The 20,847-nt window shown below is 48.1% G+C and overlaps 1 pseudogene; it reads right to left on the minus strand.

Moving 5' to 3' along the window:
* The window catches only part of LOC112077472 (neuronal cell adhesion molecule-like), a 35,630-nt pseudogene that overhangs the window by 5,959 nt on the left and 8,824 nt on the right, over nucleotides 1–20,847 (minus strand).

Consider the following 20,847-nt stretch of genomic DNA (forward strand, 5'->3'; position numbering starts at 1 on the left):
AACATGCAGACAGATCTTACAGTAGCTATCTATCGGTCTAGTAACTGGTAGAACATGCAGACAGATCTACAGTAGCTATCTATCAGGGTCTAGTAACTGGTAGAACATGCAGACAGATCTACAGTGATATCTTCAGGGTCTAGTAACTGGTAGAACATGCAGACAGATCTACAGTAGCTATCTTATCAGGGTCTAGTAACTGGAGAAACATGCACAGATCTACAGTAGTATCTATCAGGGTCTAGTAACTGGTAGAACTGCAGACAGATCTACAGTAGCATCTATCAGGTCTATAACTGGTAAAATGCAGACAGATCTACAGTAGCTATCTATCAGGGTCTAGTAACTGGAAAACATGCAGACAGATCTACAGTAGCTATCTATCAGGGTCTAGTAACTGGTAGAACATGCAGACAGATCTACAGTAGCTATCTATCAGGGTCTAGTAACTGGTAGAACATGCAGACAGATCTACAGTAGCTATCTATCAGGGTCTAGTAACTGGTAGAACATGCAGACAGATTACAGTAGCTATCTATCAGGGTCTAGTAACTGGTAGAACATGCAGGTGCTTCCGCTGAGAGACTTATTTTACCTTTGACCACATCTACTATGGGTTGCTGAATAAAGGCTTCAGAGAGAAGAGGAGAAAGAGAGGAATAAAGAGAGATAGAGAAGACAAAACACAGGCAGAGGTGATGTAAGTAGATGAGCAAGAAAAAGTACAAATAGATCCCACCGTGTTCCCATTTTAAAGACAAAGTCTTATTTCACCAAGTTCACGCAAAACAGAATGATTCACTACAGGTCGAACAACATAGGGGGACAGTTTTACCCCACTGGAACACGTCAAAGAGTCCATGCTGTCACGTTCCTGACCTTATTTCCTTTGTTTAGTCTTGTTTAGTTGGTCAGGACGTGAGCTGGGTGCATTCTATGTTATGTGTTTCTATGTTGGGTTTGTCAACTAGCCTGATATGGTTCTCAATCAGGGCAGGTGTTTTACGTTTCCTCTGATTGAGAACCATATTAAGGTGACTGTTCTCACTGTGTTGTTTGTGGGTACTGTTCGTTCGTCGTTTGTTCTTCCTTCCTTCCTTCCTTCCTGTTCATGCGTTCATTTTTTATATGTTCTCAAGTTCAGGTCGTTTCACGTCGTTTATTGTTTTGTAGTTGTTTAAGTGTTTTTCCGTCTTCGTTTACATAATAAATAAGTATGTATTCAAACCACGCTGGATATTGGTCCGATCCTTGCTCCTCCTCAGACGAGGAGGAAGACGAGCATTACACATGCAACCTGGAAAGTGTGTTCTCCGCTGAGAAAACAATGACTCTCATATGGGACGTTGTAGGAAATGTCGGACGCTGCGCTGTAGGAAAAGCTACAAGCTGTAAACTGCCGCCAACAACTTTTTTTTTGGTAAACAGCTGTCAGGACCCGGTGCGAGAAACAGTCACTAATAATCGTCAGAACCCAGAAGATGAGGCAGACACAGCAGTACTAGAAGATGGTGGTTTAATTAAAGAACAAAATCTTCAGGCAAAGAAACTAACACAATGTCCAAAAATAAAGCCAAGGGCACAAATGGACAACCTCCAAATACAAAAGAAACTCCACAAAGTGGTAAAAAAACAGCAGGGAAAAACAAACCTCAAAAGACTACTCAAATAATACATAAGAACTAAACCAGAGAACCTCTGGAAAATCCAAACAAGAGAAATATCTGTATAAAACAAGGCTTGGGCTGGGGCTGGGTGCTAACTTACAAACACTGAGCAAGGAACTGAGGAACACACAGGGTTTAAATACTAACAAGGGAATGACCTACAGGTGCAAACAATAATTAGAGTAAGAAAAACAAAAGGTACAAAAAGGTGCAATGGGGACATCTAGTGACCAAAACCCGAACAGTCTTGGCCAAAACCTGACAGAATCCCCCTCCTAGGAACGGCTCCTGACGTTCCTACCAGCCTTCTCAGGGTGGAGGGTCCTGAACTGACGAATGAGGTCAGGGTCCAGTATGTCCTTGGCAGGAACCCAGGAGCGCTCCTCGGGACCGTAGCCTTCCCAGTCCACCAGATACTGCCAGGACCGCTGCACCCGGCGGGAATCCAGTATCCGGTGGACGGTATAAGCCGACTGGCCACCGATGACACGGGGCGGAGGGGGAGGTCTTCCTGGCGGGATAAGGGAGAAAAAACAACAGGTTTTAATAAAGAAATGTGAAATGTTGGATTGATCTTAAGGGATCTGGGTATGAGAGCCGAAAAGTAACGGGATTGACTCTCCTGGCAATCTGAAAGGGACCGATAAACCTCTGGGACAGCTTGCGGAGACTCCACCCGTAGTGGTAAGTTCTTAGTTGAGAGCCATACTCTCTGGCCGGGGTACAGGTAGGACCGGGACGGCGACGTCTGTTGGCTTGTCGTTGGTACTGCTGAGAGGAACGCAGAAGATTAAGACGTGCCTTCTCACGTAAGCCGACAGCGTCTGATGAACCTCGAGGCTGAAGGCACTCTGACTTCTGCTCCTGGTCCGGGAACAATAGAGGCGCATAGCCAAAACTGACACTCAGCGGGGATATACCAGTGGAGGAGGAGCACAAGGTGTGTGCGCGTACTCGCGCCAAACAATGAAGGTGACCATGTGGACGGGTTGTTGGAAACCATGCATCTGAGGGTGGTTTCCAGCTCCTGATTCATCCTCTCAGTTTGGCCATTGGACTCCGGATGGTACCCTGAAGATAAACTGTCCGTGGCCCCTATGAGTTGGCAGAAGGCCTTCCAAAACCTTGAGGCGAACTGGGGACCTCTGTCGGAAACCATATCTTGCGGAAATCCCAAAGACTCGAACACATGGTTAATCACCAACTCCAGGCTGTCCTTGCAGAAGGTAAGGTTTGGTCAAGGGAACAAACCTGGCGCCTGAGAAAACCTGTCGATGATGACTAGGATCTAGTATTACCATGGGACGGAGGAAGCCAGTAATAAAGTCCAACGAGATATGGGACCAGGGTCGTGGGGAATAGATAGAGGGTGAAGGAGTCCTTGAGGGCGGAGGTGAGAAGATTTGCCCTGGCAGCACACGGAACAGGCCTTGACGAAGTGGCAACGTTCTTCTTTTATGGTGGGCCACCAAGAACTTACGCTTGATGAACTCCAAGGTGCGAACTACGCCGGGTGACAGGTGAGGCGAGAGGAGTGCCCCCACAGAAGGACTTGGGACCTTGCTGCCTTGGAACAAACAACCGGATTAGCAGGGACCTCCTCCAGGGCCCGGTTCGATGGCTTGAGCTTGTTTCACGAGATCCTCCACTTGCCACGAGATCGGAGCCACGATCTTAGCGGCCGGAAGGACAGTCATGTCAGTATCTCTCGAATGGCAGGAGAGTAGATTCGTGACAAGGCGTGTCCGGTTTGAGATTCTTCGACCCGGGTCCATAGGTGAGGATAAACTGAAACGGCTGAAGAAAAGGACCATCGAGCTTGTCTGGAGGTTCAACCGCTTTGCCTGCTGGATATACTCCAGATTTTTGTGTCCGTAAGCACTTGAAACGGTTGAGAAGCCCCCTCGAGCCAGTGTCTCATTCCTTCAATGCCATCTTAACCGCTAGTGCAGCGATCCCCCACATCGTAATTCCTCTCGGCGGGGTAAGCCAGTGAGAGAAGAAGGCGCAAGGATGAAGCTTCTTGTCTTCACCCCTCTGAGACAGGACAGCTCCAACCCCAACCTCTGATGCGTCTACCTCCACCACAAAAAGGTTCATCCGCCGTTGGTAGTGTCAGGATGGGAGCAGAGAGGATGGCGCTGCTTGAGTCCTTGGAAGGCCGTCTCAGCTTCTCTTCCCCACAGAAACCTTGTGTTGCCACCCTTGGTTACAGCTGAGAGAGGGGCTGCCACCGAGCTGAAATTTCTTGATGAACTTGCCGGTAAAAGTTGGTGAAGCCCAGGAAACGCTGAACTTCCTTAACGGACTTGGGGGTGGGCCAATCCGCTACCGCCACTACCTTCTTGGGTCCATCTTGGACTCGACCGGGTTCCACTATAAATCCCAGGAATTGTACTCGAGAGGAATGGAATTCACACTTTTCCGGCTTAACGTACAAATGGCTGTTCTAGGAGCGTTTGAGCACTTGTCTGACATGCTTAGTGTGTTCTTGAAGGAGCTCGAAAAGATGAGGAGGTCATCCAAGTAAACAAACACGAAGATGTTAAGCATATCCCTAAGCACATCGTTTATGAGCGCTTGGACAACAGCCGGGGCGTTGGTCAGGCCGAAGGCTCACCGAGTATTCGTAGTGACCAGTAGGCGTGTTTGAAGGCGGTCTTCCACTCGTCCCCGGGTTTGATCCGCACAGATGGTATGCGTTCCGCAGGTCAAGCTTAGTGAAGACAACTGCTTCCTGGAGCAGCTCAAAGGCTGTCGCCATAAGTGATGGTAGGCGGTAGCGGTTACGGACGGTTATGGCATTGAGTCCCGGTAGTCAATGCAAGGTCGTAATCCACCGTCTTTCTTGGCCACAAAGAAAAACCCCTGCTCCCGCCGGCGAGGGAGATGGACGCATGAGGCCTGCTGCCAGAGCGTCCTTGATGTAGGTATCCATAGCAAGCCCGTTCGGGAGGAGAAGGGAAAAGATCCGACCCCTGGGAGGGCAGGTCCTCCGGAAACAGGTCGATGGTGCAATCGTAAGGTCTATGGGGTGGTAGTTTGGTGGCCCTCTGTTTGCTAAAATACCAGTTTGAGGTCATGGTAACACTCGGGAACTCGGAAAGGTCGATGGATTCTAGAGACTCGGAAGGGGAACTCTGGGAACTCGGGAAGATACAAGTGGCTTGGCACGTAGGACCCCACTGCTTGATAGTGCCCACAGACCAGTCGATGTGAGGTTATGGCTGTGAAGCCAGGGATAACCAAGGACGAGAGGGAACTCGAACAGGAGATCAGATGAAAGTTCACACTTCCTGATGTTGGGAAACTGAAAGTCGCAAGGGGGTAGTGGCATGAGTGACAAGTCCAGATCCCAAGGGCTTCTACCAACGTAGTAACCTTATGGGGTCACTTAGAGGTTCAGAAGGAACGCCATCTCCTTCGCCCAGACCCCATCCATGAAGTTACCTGCGGCTCCAGAGTTACCAAGGCTTGAAGAGAAAACTCGGTGCGTCTCCCAGGAAAGGGTAACTGGAATGAGCAGCGGGAGTTGGATGGATGGGAGGAGGTTATGTTTCCCGTTACAGTCCTCCCAGGCCTGCACGGGAGAGTGCATTTCCCTGGAGCCCGGGACACGTGGAGCGGAAATGGCCCGGTTTTGCCGCAATATAGACAGCATCGCTCCCTCATCCGGCGGTCTCTCTCAGCCTGGGAGATGCTCCAACCTGCATGGGTTCTGGTGGAGCCAGCGAGGATAAAGGTGGAGACTCGGAGCTGGAACCGATAGGAGCTAGGGTGAGCGGTCTACGGTTGAGTCTCTCTCTCTCAGACGCTGGTCTATGCGTGAAGCCAACTTGATAAGGGACTCGAGGTTGTCCGGTGGTTCCCGAGTGGCCAGTTCATCTTGGATGGTGTCAGAAAGACCCTTCAAAAAACACACTGTGAGCGCCTCGTCGTTCCAGCCACTTGCTGCTGCCACAGTGCGGAACTGGATGGCATAGTCCGTCACGCTGCGCCGACCTTGGCGGAGAGTCAGGAGCTGTTTGGCTGAGTCAGGGCCGTTGGTAGGACCTTGAAACACTCGCTTGAATTCTTCAGCAAAGGTAGAGTAGCTGGCACAGCAGGGGCTTTGGGCATCCCACACAGCAGTAGCCCAGGCTAGGGCTTTTTCCGACAGCAGGGTGATGATATATGCTATCTTGGACCGGTCGGTGGGAAACGACGATGGTTGCAGCTCAAAGGAGAGAGAACATTTGGGTAAAAACCCCTTACAAACACTCGGATCCCCTGAGAACCGTTGGGGAGGCGGCAGACGAGGTTCAGCCAGGGGTTAACTGCCAGGGGCACTTGAATAGGATGAACTGGAGCAGAAGCGGTGCCGGGGAAAGTCGATCCGAAATCTGCTTTATGGAAGTCAGCATCTCTGACAGAAGTTGAGAATGTCTAGCCATTAAGGCCTCTTGCTGAACCAGAGCAGCTTCGTGCGTTGGACAGTCCCCTCGTGTGGGACAGCATGGAAAAAAAATCCTGGGTACTGGCTGCCTCTGGGTTCATTATAAAGGCTCAGTGTTTCTGTCAGGACCCGGTGCGAGAAACAGTCACTAATAATCGTCAGAACCCAGAAGATGAGGCAGACACAGCAGTACTAGAGATGGTGGTTTAATTAAAGAAAAAAATCTTCAGGCAAAGAAACTAAATCCACAATGTCCAAAAATAAAGCCAAGAGGCACAAAATGGACAACCTCCAAAATACAAAAGAAACTCCACAAAGTTGGTAAAAAAACAGCAGGGAAAAACAAACCTCAAAAGACTACTCAAATAATACACAAGAACTAAACCAGAGAACCTCTGGAAAATCCAACAAGAGAAATATCTGTATAAAAACAAGGCTTGGGCTGGGGCTGGGGCTGGGTGCTAACTTACAAACACTGAGCAAGGAACTGAGGAACACACAGGGTTTAAATACTAACAAGGATGACCTACAGGTGCAAACAATAATTAGAGCAAGAAAAACAAAAGGTACAAAAAAGGTGCAATGGGGACATCTAGTGACCAAAACCCGAACAGTCTTGGCCAAAACCTGACAACAGCTGAGAGAAATCTTAGAGAAACCACTCTCAAATTCATAGACAGCAGCTTTAGAGTGTTGAATGGAGACAAATAATAACTTCAATACACCCATAATACTTTGTACAATTTGCTTTCACAGTACCTAAAGCTCCATAGAGATACAATAGATTCCTTAACCAAGATGGCCGTCCTGTAATCACCTTGCCGGCATGCCAATGGCCATTCTAGTGTTGTATTTCATTCTAGTGTTGCCCGTTGGTCGTCATTCTAAATAAGAATTTGTTCTTAACTGACTTGCTTAGTTAAAGAAAGGTTAAATAATATAATCAATAACATGTCATTCTACGTAAAGCTCACCTTCATCCATGATAGTGACAGCCTCCTCTGTGATGGTTGGGCCGGAGCCCTTGATGGTCTTAGCGTTAAAGTAGAACTTATAGCGGGTGCTGTACTTGAGGTCGGACAGGATTACGGGGTCTCATTGGCTGGGAACATCATCTCCTCAACAGGACCAAGCTCATTGGAGCTGTTGACTGAGAGAGAGAGTGAGAGAGAGCGAGAGCGAGAGCGAAGCGAGAGCGAGAGCGAGAGGAGAGAGAGAGAGAGAGCGAGAGAGAGAGAGGAGAGAGAGAGAGAGAGAGAGAGAGAGAGGAGGAGAAGAGAGAGAGAGATAGGGGGAGAGATAGGGGGAGAGAGAGATGGGGGGAGAGATAGGGGGAGAGATAGGGGGGAGAGATAGGGGGAGAGAATAGGGGGGAGAGAGAGAGAGAGAGAGATGCATGATAAAGATATTGAAATACTTCCTTTGATTTCAAACCAATCCAGTGAGGCACACACACATACACACCCAGAAGGGTTGGATGCCAGGGTCAGCCACAGATGCCACAATAAAAAAGCATCAAATTGCCCAGCAGACTTACCTGGCTGGTATTGAGTGTGTAGCCGGTGAGGCGACCATTGTTGTCCTGTGGAGGACCCCACTCCAGCGTCAGAGAGTCCATGTTGGTGTTCTTTATATGCAAGAAGGAAGGAGGACCGGGGACTAAACAAACACAGATAAACACAGGAATACAATGTCATAACGTGTGGATGCAATTATACAAAATGACTTATTAACTAAAGAAAACCATCATTCATAGGCACAAAACCATACAGTAACGTACAGACAAAACCATTCTAACCTGATATGGTTAGCATTGTTCCCAGCCCCTTCCAACAGTATAGCACAATGCATGACTATATGTATACGGTAGTGGTGGCTGGTAGAACTTTAAATAGGGAGGACGGGCTCATAGTAARGGCTGGAGCGGAATAGATGGAAGGGTCTCAAATACATGAAACATTTAGTTTCCATGTCTACCATTCCATTTCATCCATTCTATTCATTATTATGAACCGTCCTCCCCTCACCAGCCTCCTTTGGTATATGGATTAAACACAGAGAATCTATCCAACAACAGTWGGAGTCTGAATGATGCCCCTTACCTCCCTCMGGGGTCTCAAAGTTGTGGTTGGGGCTGGGGGGCCCCTCTCCCTTGCCGTTGACCACCCTGATGTTCAGTGTGTAGAGGCTGTAGGGTTTGAGGCCTGGTAGTCTGCCGTCAGTCCTGTTTCCACTGAAGGCCAACACCTGCTGCTCCTCCTGCTGTGCCTCTGCCTGGTGGAGGCTACGCTCACGCCAGTAGGACACCTGCAGGACCACACACACATCAGACACACATTCTGGTCTYAATGACCAGGTCCTGGTTCCATGATCGTCAGATGTCCTTCTTATTCCCTCCTGACTGCAGGAAGATCTGGGCATTTTGGCAAAAACATACCAGAATGTTGCCCCCGAACTGTGGCACTAACTGATGTATGTATTTAACTATCAATATATTGTGGTGGTAATACATCTTTCTCCACATTGTGAGGGATGTCTGGTTGCTGTACCTTGTATCCCTGGAGTCGTCCCCTGACCACGGAGGTGAGGACAGGCTCCCAGTGAACCTCTGCTAGCGTCCCGTTCTGAACCAGCACCTGGACACTCTCTGGGGCTGACATGGGCACTGAGTGACAGACAAAGATMTCAACAGACTATACTCCATACTGGCATCAAATATTTCATGACATCAACCTTCTAATTTGCATTCTAACTAGAAATGATTGGAGCTAGAAGTTACTGGAACTTATGGTGACAGTTTTCAGTTTGAAAAAGACCATTCCTCTGTCCATTCACAACCTCCTCATTTACATAGACCTACCCATGTACAGTAGTAGTACTCACAGTCTCTCCTACACACACACACACACACACACACACACACACACACACACACACACACACACACACACACACACCACACACATACGTACACACATACGTACACACATACGTACACACACACACACACACACACAACACACCACACACTACGTACACACATACGTACACACATACGTACACACACACACACACACACACACACACACACACACACACACACACACACACACACACACACCACCACCACACACACACACATACGTCACACATACATACACACACACATACTACAATACTCACCTCCTCTCCAGAGATACCCTCCACCGCCTCGGGCGCTGGTCCGTTTCCGTAGTCGTTCACCGCCTGAACTTTGACCTTAGGCTACGAAAGTGGGCGTGCCTGACACCACATACTTGGAGGCGTTAGCCACGGTCTCAGACAACCAGTCCTCCTCCACATCCTTCTGTCTCCAGTTCACCTTGTACTGTAGTCCTGGCCCGTTGGACTGGAGGCCTGTCAGCTCCTATGGCAGAGATATTACAGGGGAAGAGGGTCTTCACTGGGGCAATGGTGAGATGGTGACACCATGAATAGGGTCAGGAATACTCACTGTAGGCTGCTGAATTGGACTAATGATACTGACTTTACTTTAGGTGGAGGCATATCTTACTTTCCATGAGATGACTAAGTTGTTGTGTGTCAGTTCCAACACCATGGACATCTGTTGGATTCACATCTGGAGCTATACAGAATCACAAACAGATCACAGATCAGACCACACCTCTTGCCTTTTCTACAGTGTACATCAGAACCTTCTTACTCTATAGTCATCCCTATCTCTCACTAACACTTCTGACTATCTTACTCTATAGTCATCCTACTCTCACTACACTGTCTGACCATCTTACTCTTAGTCATCCCTACCTCTCACTCTAACACTTCTGACTATCTTACTCTATAGTCATCCCTACCCTCTCACTCTAACACTTCTGACTATCTTACTCTATAGTCATCCTACCTCTCACTCTAACACTCTGACTATCTTACTTCATAGTCTCTCCCCCTTAACACTTCTCCCACTTTTTTTTCCTAACACTTCTGACTATCTCTACTCAATAGTCATCCCTACTTCTCACCTAACACTTCTGACCATCTTACTCTATTAGTCTCCCTACTCTCTAACACTTCTGACTATCTTCTCTATAGTCATCCCTACTTCTCACTCTAACTTCTGACCATTATCTACTCTATAGTCATCCCTACCTCTCACCCTAACATTCGACCCTTACTCTATAGTCATCCCTACCTCTCACTAACACTTCTGACTATCTTACTCTATAGTCATCCTACCTCTCACTAACACTTCTGACCATCTTACTCTATAGTCATCCCTCACCTAACACTTCTGACTATTTACTACTCATTAGTCACTCCCTACCTCTCACTCTAACACTTCTGACCATCTTACTCTATAGTCATCCGTACCTCTAACACGTCTATAGTTTTAGAACAGACTATTTGCATTTCTTTGACAATAGAGTAAAGATCCACAGTATAGTTCTTACCTGCAGGGTTGGTCCTGTACTGTCTGGAGGGCTGGCTGGGCCGGCCTGTAGCCCACATGGTTCACGGCCAGAACCCTGAAGGAGTAGTATGCGTAGGGGGACAGGCCAGGTGGGCCCGTGGTCTTGGTGCCCTCCTCCTTCTGTCAGTTGTGCCACACCCCAGCCTGGTGGAGCAGGTCCTCATCTGGACTAGGAACTCTGGGAGGGCGAGCAACATGGAGGGGAGCAACATGGAGGGGGGAGACAACTGGAGGGAAACAACATGGAGGAGGGGAAACACATGGAGGAGGGGAGCACAACATGGAGGAGGGGACACAACATGGAGGAGGGGAGACACATGGAGGGGAACAACATGGGGAGGGGAACAAACATGGAGGGGACACAACATGGAGGAGGAGAGACAACATGGAGGGGACACAAACAGGAGGGGGACAAACATGGAGGGGAGAACAACATGGGGATGGGAAACAACATGGAGGAGGGGGAACAACATGGAGGAGGGGCAGACCAACATGGAGGGGACACAACATGAGGAGGGGACAACATGAGGGGAACAAGGGGGGGAAACAACATGGAGGAGGGGAACAACTGGAGGAGGGGCAAACATGAGGAGGAGACAACATGAGAGGGAGGGGAGACAACATGGAGAGGGGAACACATGGAGGGACGAAAATGGAGGAGGGAGACAACATGAGGAGGACACACACGAGGGAGGAGGGGAACAACATGGAGAGAGGGGAAACAGAGGAGGGGACACAACATGGAGGAGGCGACACAAACATGGAGGAGGGGAACAACATGGAGGAGGGGGAACATGGAGGGGAGACAACATGGAGGAGGGGAGACAACATGGAGGAGGGGAACAACAGGAGGGAGGGGAGACAAACATGGAGGAGGGGAGACAACATGGAGGAGGGGAACAACATGGGAGGGGGGGACACAACTGGGGGGAGACAACATGGAGGAGGGGAGACAACATGGAGGAGGGAGACACTGGGAGGGCAGGAGCAGACAACATGGAGGAGGGGCACAAACATGGAGGAGGGGAAACAACATGGAGGAGGGGACACAACATGGAGGAAGGGACACAAACATGGAGGGAGCGGAGAGACAACATGGAGGAGGGGACACAACATGGAGGAGGGACACAACATGGAAGCCGAGGGGGAGACAACATGGAGGAGGGGAAGACAAATAGGAGGGGAGACAACATGGAGGAGGGGAGCACAACATCAGGAGGGGACAACATGGAGGAGGACAACATGGAGGAGGGACACAAACATGAGAGGAGAGGGGACCACAACATGGAGGAGGGGAGACCAAATGGAGGAGGGAGAACAACTGGAAGGAGGGCAACACAACATGGAGAAGGGAACACACCATGGAGGAGGGGAGATACCACTGGCAGTGAGGGGAGACAAAACATAGGGGACAAATGGAGGAAGGGGGAACACAACATGGAGGGCAAGGAGGAGGGAGACACATGGAGGAGGGCACAGGAGGGAACAACATGGAGGAGGGGAGACACACTGGAGGAGGGAGACAACATGAGAGGAGGGGACACAACATTGAGGGAGGGGAGACACAGGAGGAGGGACACAAAGGAGAGGGCACATGGGAGGGAGACAACATGGAGGAGGGGACACAACATGGAGGGGGGGAACAACATGGAGGAGGGAGACATATGGAAGGGAGGGGAGACAACATGGAGGAGGGACACAACATGCGAACATGGAGGAGGGGACACATGGAGGAGGGACAGCAACATAGGAGGGACACAACATGAGGGGAAACAACAATCGGAGGAGGGGAGACAACGGATCACTGGAGGAGGGGACACAAATGGAGGGGCGGCAACATCGGAGAGGGGAGAACCAGGAAGGGGGTAGACCATGGGAGCATTAAATGGAGGAGGGTGAGACAACATGCGAGAAGAGGGGTTACAACCTGGAGGGGAGGGACACAACTTGGAGGAAGGGGTAACAACATGAGAGGCGGCGGTACGACTAGTGGAGGGGGGTTAGAAGCTATGCGACGGAGGGTAAGCATGGACGGAGGATTGATCATATGGAGGAGGGGTACGACCAACATGGAGATGGTAGCGAACATGGGGAGGGTACAAACATTGGAGGGAGGGGTGGAACAAGTGGAGGAGGGAAGGAAGCATGAGGAGGGGGAGAAACAATGGAGGAGGGGTTAGACCCATAAATGGCAGGCAGGTTAACATGGAGGAGGGGTTTGAACACGTGGTAGTAATAGAGGAGGGGGTTGAACAATGGAGGAGGGCTTAGACAAATGGAGGAGGGTGTCGGAACATGGAAGGAGAGCGTTAGAATATTGGAGTAACACTGATGGAGGGGTAATTGAATCATGGAGGAGGGCGTTAGAATATGGAGAGGGGCTTGGAGAGGGTTACATGGAGGAGGAGGTAGAACATGGAGAGGAGTTGACATAGAACAGTCAGAAATAGAGGAGGGGTTGAAACATGGAGGGAGGGGTTAGAACACTGGAGGAGGGGTTTAGAACATGGAGGAGGGTTAGAATATGGGAGGAGGGGTTAGAACATTGGAGGAGGGTTTGAAACATGGAGGGGGGTTGTATGAGGAGGGGTTTGAACATGGAGGAGGGGTTAGAAACATGGGGAGGGTTTGAACATGTAGGAGGGGGTTTGGAATATATAGGAGGAAGGATTAGAACAGTAGGGAGAGGGGTTAAGGAGATTATGGAGGAGGGGTTGACATGGAGAGGTGGTTGACACATGGAGACGGGGTTAGACATGGAGGAGCGGGCTGAAACCATGTCAGGCAGTGGGTTAAGATATGTGAGGAGGGGTTCTGAACATGGAGGAGCGGGTCTAGAACAGTGGCGGAGGGGTTAGGCAAACATGGAGGAGGGGTTAGACATGAGAGGAGGGGAGTCTAGAACAGGAGGAGGGAGTTAAAACATTGGAGAGGTTTCGAACATGGAGGGGAGGGGTGGGTAGCACTATCGGAGTAGGGTTCGAAGATTGGAGGAGGGGTTAGAACATGGAGGAGGGGTTAGAACATGGAGGAGGGGTTAGAACATGGAGGAGGGGTTAGAATATGGAGGAGGGAAATGGATTGGATCTTGGTAGTGACCCTGTTGTGTTCATTATAATACAGTACTTACTCTGTGTGGGGCTGTTGTGTTCGTCCCCGGGTATCCAGGTGAGCTGGACGCTCCTCTCTCTCTGGTCAGTCAGCTCCAGGTCTGTAGGAGGGTCTGGTTCCTCTGGAGAGGAAAACACAGTGTCAGTACCACTACAACAACAACAAGGTCACCTGATGCTTTGGGGGGTGGGAGTCAGCATGCCGCGTTTGATAAACTGAGTAACTGAGCGAGAGTCCGAAATGAGCAGGATCCAACTCCAACCCAAAACACAGTAGTCAGATGGACATAGTTACTACTAATAATAATCATCACACTACTGAATAAATCTAATGATACACCAGACACTTCAAACACACACAGACTGGTTCTCTCTGGTCACGGACTGTCAATATGCCACTGCAGTAGCATCACAACAGAGCCATAGCATGCTAACAAAACGAACAGGACTGCTACAGTAAGGGTGAAGGTTAGCTCTCACACACTCAGGACTGAGGGAGAGGAGAAGATGAGGAATGAGGATGATGATGGCGATGCTAATATGGCCAACAGGGCTAGCGTTGTTTACCGTAGACAATAGCAGGAGTTGGAGTAGCCTCTGAGAGAGCAAGGACAGGAGTCAGATAGGAGTGAGAGGTTAGTGACAAAACACTGGTCTCAGAGAGAGGAAGAATAGGAAGACACAGCAACAGGAAGCTTATGAAATACTTCCTATAGTCAATCACCAATATTACAACACTCTAGTATTGGTTATGAAATACTGGTGTTCCTATAGTCAATCACCAATATTACAACACTCTAGTATTACAACTCTGTGAACATTGGATCAGACTTAAATAAAAATGTTAACAGACTATTCAGAACATGTACATGCGTGTCTACCACAYAGATGAAACATATCAAATTGTCATAACAGTAACTAGAGGACATAGAATATAGGTAGCTGATAGAACGAGGAAAGGATAGAATGTGTTGTATTTCCTAAGATAAGTMAGGTAAACATGTATAAAGGTAAACCCACCAACGACGGTGAGCATGGCGCTAGCTGAGTCCTGGTCCAGGGTGGTGTTCATGACACAGGTGTAGGTTCCCTCGTCCTCCTCTGTCACGTCGTTGATGGTCAGACTGTCAGTGTCCACCAAGAACCTAACAAAACACCACCACACACAGTCAGACAATCATACTTAACTAACCTCCTCATCCAATCATACTTACACTAACCTCCTCATCCAATCATGCTTACACTAACCTCCTCATCCAATCATACTTACACTAACCTCCTCATCCAATCATACTTACACTAATCTCCTCATCCAATCATACTTACACTAACCTCCTCATCCAATCATTCTTACACTAACCTCCTCATCCAATCATACTTACACTAACCTCCTCATCCAATCATACTTACACTAACCTCCTCATCCAATCATGCTTACACTAACCTCCTCATCAATCATACTTACACTAACCTCCTCATCCAATCATACTTACACTAACCTCCTCATCCAATCATGCTTACACTAACCTCCTCATCCAATCATGCTTACACTAACTCCTCATCCAATCATACATTTACTAAATACATCATTTTTCAGGCTTTTGCTCCAGCCCTGCTGTAACACACCTAATGCAGGGGTCTGAGGAGGCCTGAGGAGGGCCTAGAGAGCAATTTGATTAGTAGAATGAGGTGTGTCAGAATCAGGGAGGACGTTATATCTCTCCTGTGAGGAGGGTTGACCACCACTGGCCTATAGCAGACCCATATCTATAGAGAGAACGTGTGTATAGAGGAGATGGTCTACAGTACCTCTCGTCGTCAGGCAGCTCTCCGTTGTCTTTGAGCCAGTTCATGGTGGGGATGAGGGTGGGTCGTGTTTAACTTTACACTCAAACACTGCCTTCCTGTTCCTCTGGACCACCATGTACTCTGGCTGGGCCAGGATCCTCGTCGGCTCTGAAGGACAATACACACATATATGGTTACACTTCATATGAATACCCTCTTAATAATGCATTATAACATCTATAACTACATTCATAATGCATTATACCATTTAAACTACATTCATAATGCATTATAAGTGTCTATAAATACATTCATAATGCATATAAGTGTCTATAAATACATTCATAATGCATTACAACATTTATAACTACATTCATAATGCATTATAAGTGTTCTATAACTACATTCATGATGCCATATAAGTGCCCATAACTACATTCATAATGCATTCTAAGTGTCTAAACTACATAATATGCATGGCATTAGTAAGCGACCCATAACTACATTCATAATGCATTATAAGTGTCTATAACTACATTCCATGATGCATTATAAGTGTCCCCATAAACTACATTAATAATGCATTATACGTGTCTATAACTACATTCATAATGCATTATAAGGACCCATAAGTACATTCTTATTGCATTATACGTTTCGATAACTACATTCATAATGCATTATATGTGTCTATAACTACATTCATAATGCATCATAAGCGCATTCAAAACACCTTATGAGCTATGTGCATAATACACAATAATGAACAACATAGCCAGGTGATAGAGGTGATAGATGGTCATTAACATTTATAAATACATCCATAAAGCATTATAAGTGTCTATAACTATATTCATAAATAATTATAACATTTATAAATACATCCATAAAGCATTATAAGTGTCTATAACTACATTCGTAAAGCATTATAACATCTATAAATACACCCATAAAGCATTATGACATCTATATATACATCTCCATAAAGCATTATAACATCTATAAATACATTCATAATGCATTATAAGTGTCTATAASTACATTCATAAAGCATTATAATCAGGTTATACGCAGGCTTGTCTGACCTTTGACCTCCAGGTAGACATGGTTCTCCCTGGTTCCCAGGTTGTTGGAGGCTATACAGGTGTACTTGCCACTGTTCAGGGACTGGGCTACGTTGATCTCTAAGGTACCGTTATTATGGATCACATATGGGTCTCTATTCAGGATACTGGTCTGGCTGTCCTTAAACCTGCAGAGGAAGAACATCAGAACACTAGGTCCCTGTGAGACTTTATGAATGTAGCTATTCATCAGTCCTTTATGAGAAGATCATGTGGAACAGTTTGTGACTGTAGGACTTTACGGGACACTGTGTGATATTCATTAGCAGCCCTCTGTTCACAATCACACTGCCTCAGTGAACTCCATTAAGAAGTGCAGTGGTGTCAACAGAGTGGTGTCAACAGAGTGGTGTTAACAGAGTGGTGTTAACAGAGAGGTGTTAACAGAGAGGTGTGAACAGAGTGGTGTTAACAGAGAAGTGTTAACAGAGAGGTGTTAACAGAGTGGTGTTAACATAGTGGTGTTAACAGAGAGGTGTTAACAGAGTGGTGTTAACAGAGAGAGAGATTAACAGAGAGAGGTCGTTAAGAGGTGTCGAACGAGAGGAGTTAAAGAAGTGTGAACAGAGTGCCCTTTAACAACATCCGCTAAGGGGGTGTATTGTTGTAACAGAAGGTTTTTTGAGATTTGGAGAAAGCTACTGGGCAACTAGCTGGAGATGTAGCTATACCTACTTTATAAGCAAGATGGGAAGACTGACTGACTGGCTTGTGAGTACTAGAGTCTGACTGACTGGCTTGTGAGACTAAGAGTCTGACTGACCTGGCCTGTGAGACTAGAGTTGCTGACTGACTGGCTGTGAGATAGAGTCGCTGTGTACTAGAAGTGAAGACGCTGTGAGTAGATCTGGCTGGCATGGCTTGTGAGCTAGAGTCTGACTAGACTGGCTTGTGAAGCTAGATTGCTGGCTCTGGGTACTAGACTGCGCTGTGAGACTAAGAGACCTGGACGACGTGGCTTGTGAGACTAGAGTCTGACTGACTGGCTTGTGAGACTACGAGTATTGACTGACTGGCGTTGTGAAGACTAGAGAACTGACTGACTGGCTTGGTGAGACTGAAAGAGATTGACTGACTGGCTTGTGAGACTGAGAGACTGACTGACTGGCCTTGTGAAGACTTAGAGTCTGACTGACTGGCTTGTGAGACTAGAGTCTTGGGCTGACTGGCTTGTGAGATCTAAGAGTAATGAACTGGCTGGCTTGTGAGACTAGAGATTGACTGACTGGCTGTGAGACTAGAGTTGACTGACTGGCTTGTGAGACTAGAGGCTGACTGACTGGGCTTGTGAGACTAGAGTCTGACTGACTGGCTTGTGGAGATAGAGATTGACTGACTGCTTGTGAGACTAGACTGAGCTGACTGGCTTGTGAGATTAGAGATTGACTGAACTGAGGCTTGTGAGACTAGAGTGCTGCTGGCTGGATTGTGAGACTAGAGACTGACTGACTGGCTGCTTGTGAGACTAGAGACCTGACTGGCTGGCTTGTGAGACTAGGATTTTTGACTGACTGGCTTTGTGAGACTAGAAGTCTGACTGACTGGCTTGTGAGACTAGAGTCTGACTGACTGGCTTGTGAGACTAGAGATTGACTGACTGGCTTGTGAGACTAGAGACTGACTGACTGGCTTGTGAGACTCAGAGATCTGACGTGACTGGCTGTGTGAGACTAGAGTCTGACTGGCTGGCTGTGAGAACTAGATGATGACTGACTGGCTTGTGAGACTAGAGATTGACTGACTGGCTTGTGAGACTAGAGATCGTGACTGACTGCATTGTTTGAGACTAGAGTCTGACTGAACTGGGCTTGTGAGACCTAGAGTATGACTGACTGGCTTGTGAGACTAGCGATTGACTGACTGGCTTGTGAGCTAGAGATTGAGACTGGCTTGTGAGACTAGAGATTGACTGACTGGCTTGTGAGACTATAGAGTTGACTGGCTGGCTTGTGAGACTAGAGACTGACTGACTGGCTTGTGGACTAGAGACTGACTGGCTGGCTTGTGAGACTAGAGTCTGCTGGGCTGGCTTGTGAGACTAGAGTCTGACGCTGACTGGCTTGTGAGACTAGAGTCTGACTGACTGGCTTGTGAGACTAGAGTCCTGACTGACATGATTGTGAGCTGGTTGACTGACTGGGCTTGTGAGACTAGAGATGATGACTGGCTTGTGAGAGTTAGAGATTGACTGACTGGCTTGTGAGACTAGAGTCTGACTGGCTGGCTTGTGAGACTAGAGTCTGACTGACTGGCTTGTGAGACTAGGATCGACTGGCTGGCTTGTGAGACTAGAGATTGACTGACTGGCTTGTGAGACTAAGATCTGACTGACTGGCTTGTGAGACTAGAGTCTGACTGACTGGCTTGTGAGCTAGAGCTTGACTGACTGGCTTGTGAGATAGAAGCTGACTGACTGGCTTGTGAGATAGAGATTGACTGACGTGGCTTGTGAGACTAGAGTCTGGCTGGCTGGCTTGTGAGACTAGAGACTGACTGAGCTGGGCTTGTGAGACTAGAGTTGACTGACTGGCTTGTGAGACTAGAGTCTGACTGACTGGGCCTTGTGAAAGACTGAGTCTGGCTGACTGCTTGTGAGTACTAGAGTCTGACTGACTGGCTTGTGAGACTAGAGATTGACTGACTGGCTTGTGAAGACTAGAGACTGACTGACTGGCTTGTGAGCTTTAGAGTTGACTGACTGGCTTGTGAGACTATGAGTCTGACTGGCTGGCCTTTGTGAGACTAGATACTGAATGACTGGCTTTGTGAGACTAGAGACTGACTGGCTTGGCTGTGTGAGACTAGAGTCTGGCTGGCCTGGCTTGTGAGGACTTAGAGTCTGACTGACTGGCTGTGTGAGACTAGAAGTCTGACTGACTGGCTTGTGAGGACTAGAGTTGGACTGACTGGTTGTAGACTAGAGATTGACTGACGGCTGTGAGACTAGAGTGACTGACTGACTGGCTTGTGAGACTGAGAGATTGACTGACTGGCTTGTGAGACTAGAGTCTGACTGGCTGGCTTGTGAGACTAGAGACTGACTGACTGGCTTGTGAGACTAGAGATTGACTGGACTGGCTTGTGAGACTAGAGTCTGACTGACTGGCTTGTGAGACTGAGTCTGACGTGACTGGCTTGTGAGACTAGAAGATCTGACTGACTGGCTTGTGAGACTAGAGATTGACTGACTGGCTTGTGAGACTAGAGACTGACTGACTGGCTGTGAGACTAGAGATGAGCGACTGGCTTGTGAGACTAGAGTCTGACTGGCTGGCTTGTGAGACTAGAGACTGACTGACTGGCTTGGTGAGACTAGAGACTGACTGGCTGGCTTGTGAGACTAGAGTCTGACTGGCTGGCTTGTGAGACTAGAGTCTGACTGACTGGCTTGTGAGACTAGAGTCTGGCTGGCTGGCTTGTGAAACTTAAAGTCTGGCTGACTAGCTTGTGAGAGTCTGACTGACTGGCTTGTGAGACTATAGTCTGGCTGACTGGCTTGTGAAATTTAAAGTCTGGCTGACTGGCTTGTGAAACTTAAAGTCTGGCTGACTAGCTTGTGAGAGTTTGGCTGACTGGCTTGTGAGAGTCTGGCTGACTGGCTTGTGGACCTAGAGTCTGACTGACTGGCTTGTGAGACTAGAGTCTGACTGACTGGCTTGTGAGCTAGAGTCTGCTGGCTGGCTTTGTGAGACTAAAGTCTGACTGACTGGCTTGTGAGACTAGAGTCTGACTGACTGGCTTGTGAGACTAGAGATTGACTGACTGGCTTGTGAGACTAGAGACTGACTGACTGGCTTGTGAGACTAGAGATTGACTGACTGGCTTGTGAGACTAGAGTCTGACTGGCTGGCTTGTGAGACTAGAGACTGACTGACTAGCTTGTGAGACTGAGAGACTGACTGGCTGGCTTGTGAGACTAGAGTCTGGCTGGCTGGCTTGTGAGACTAGAGTCTGACTGACTGGCTTGTGAGACTAGAGTCTGGCTGGCTGGCTTGTGAAACTTAAAGTCTGGTCTGACTAGCTTGTGAGAGTCTGACTGACTGGCTTGTGAGACTATAGTCTGGCTGACTGGCTTGTGAAATTTAAAGTCTGGCTGACTGGCTTGTGAAACTTAAAGTCTGGCTGACTAGCTTGTGAGAGTTTGGCTGACTGGCTTGTGAGAGTCTGGCTGGCTGGCTTGTGAGACTAGAGTCTGGTGACTGGCTTGTGAGAGCTAAGAGTCTGGCTGACTGGCTTGTGAGACTAGATTCTGAAC

This window comes from Salvelinus sp. IW2-2015, unplaced genomic scaffold, assembly GCF_002910315.2.
Source record: "Salvelinus sp. IW2-2015 unplaced genomic scaffold, ASM291031v2 Un_scaffold4605, whole genome shotgun sequence".
Lineage (NCBI taxonomy): Eukaryota > Metazoa > Chordata > Actinopteri > Salmoniformes > Salmonidae > Salvelinus > Salvelinus sp. IW2-2015.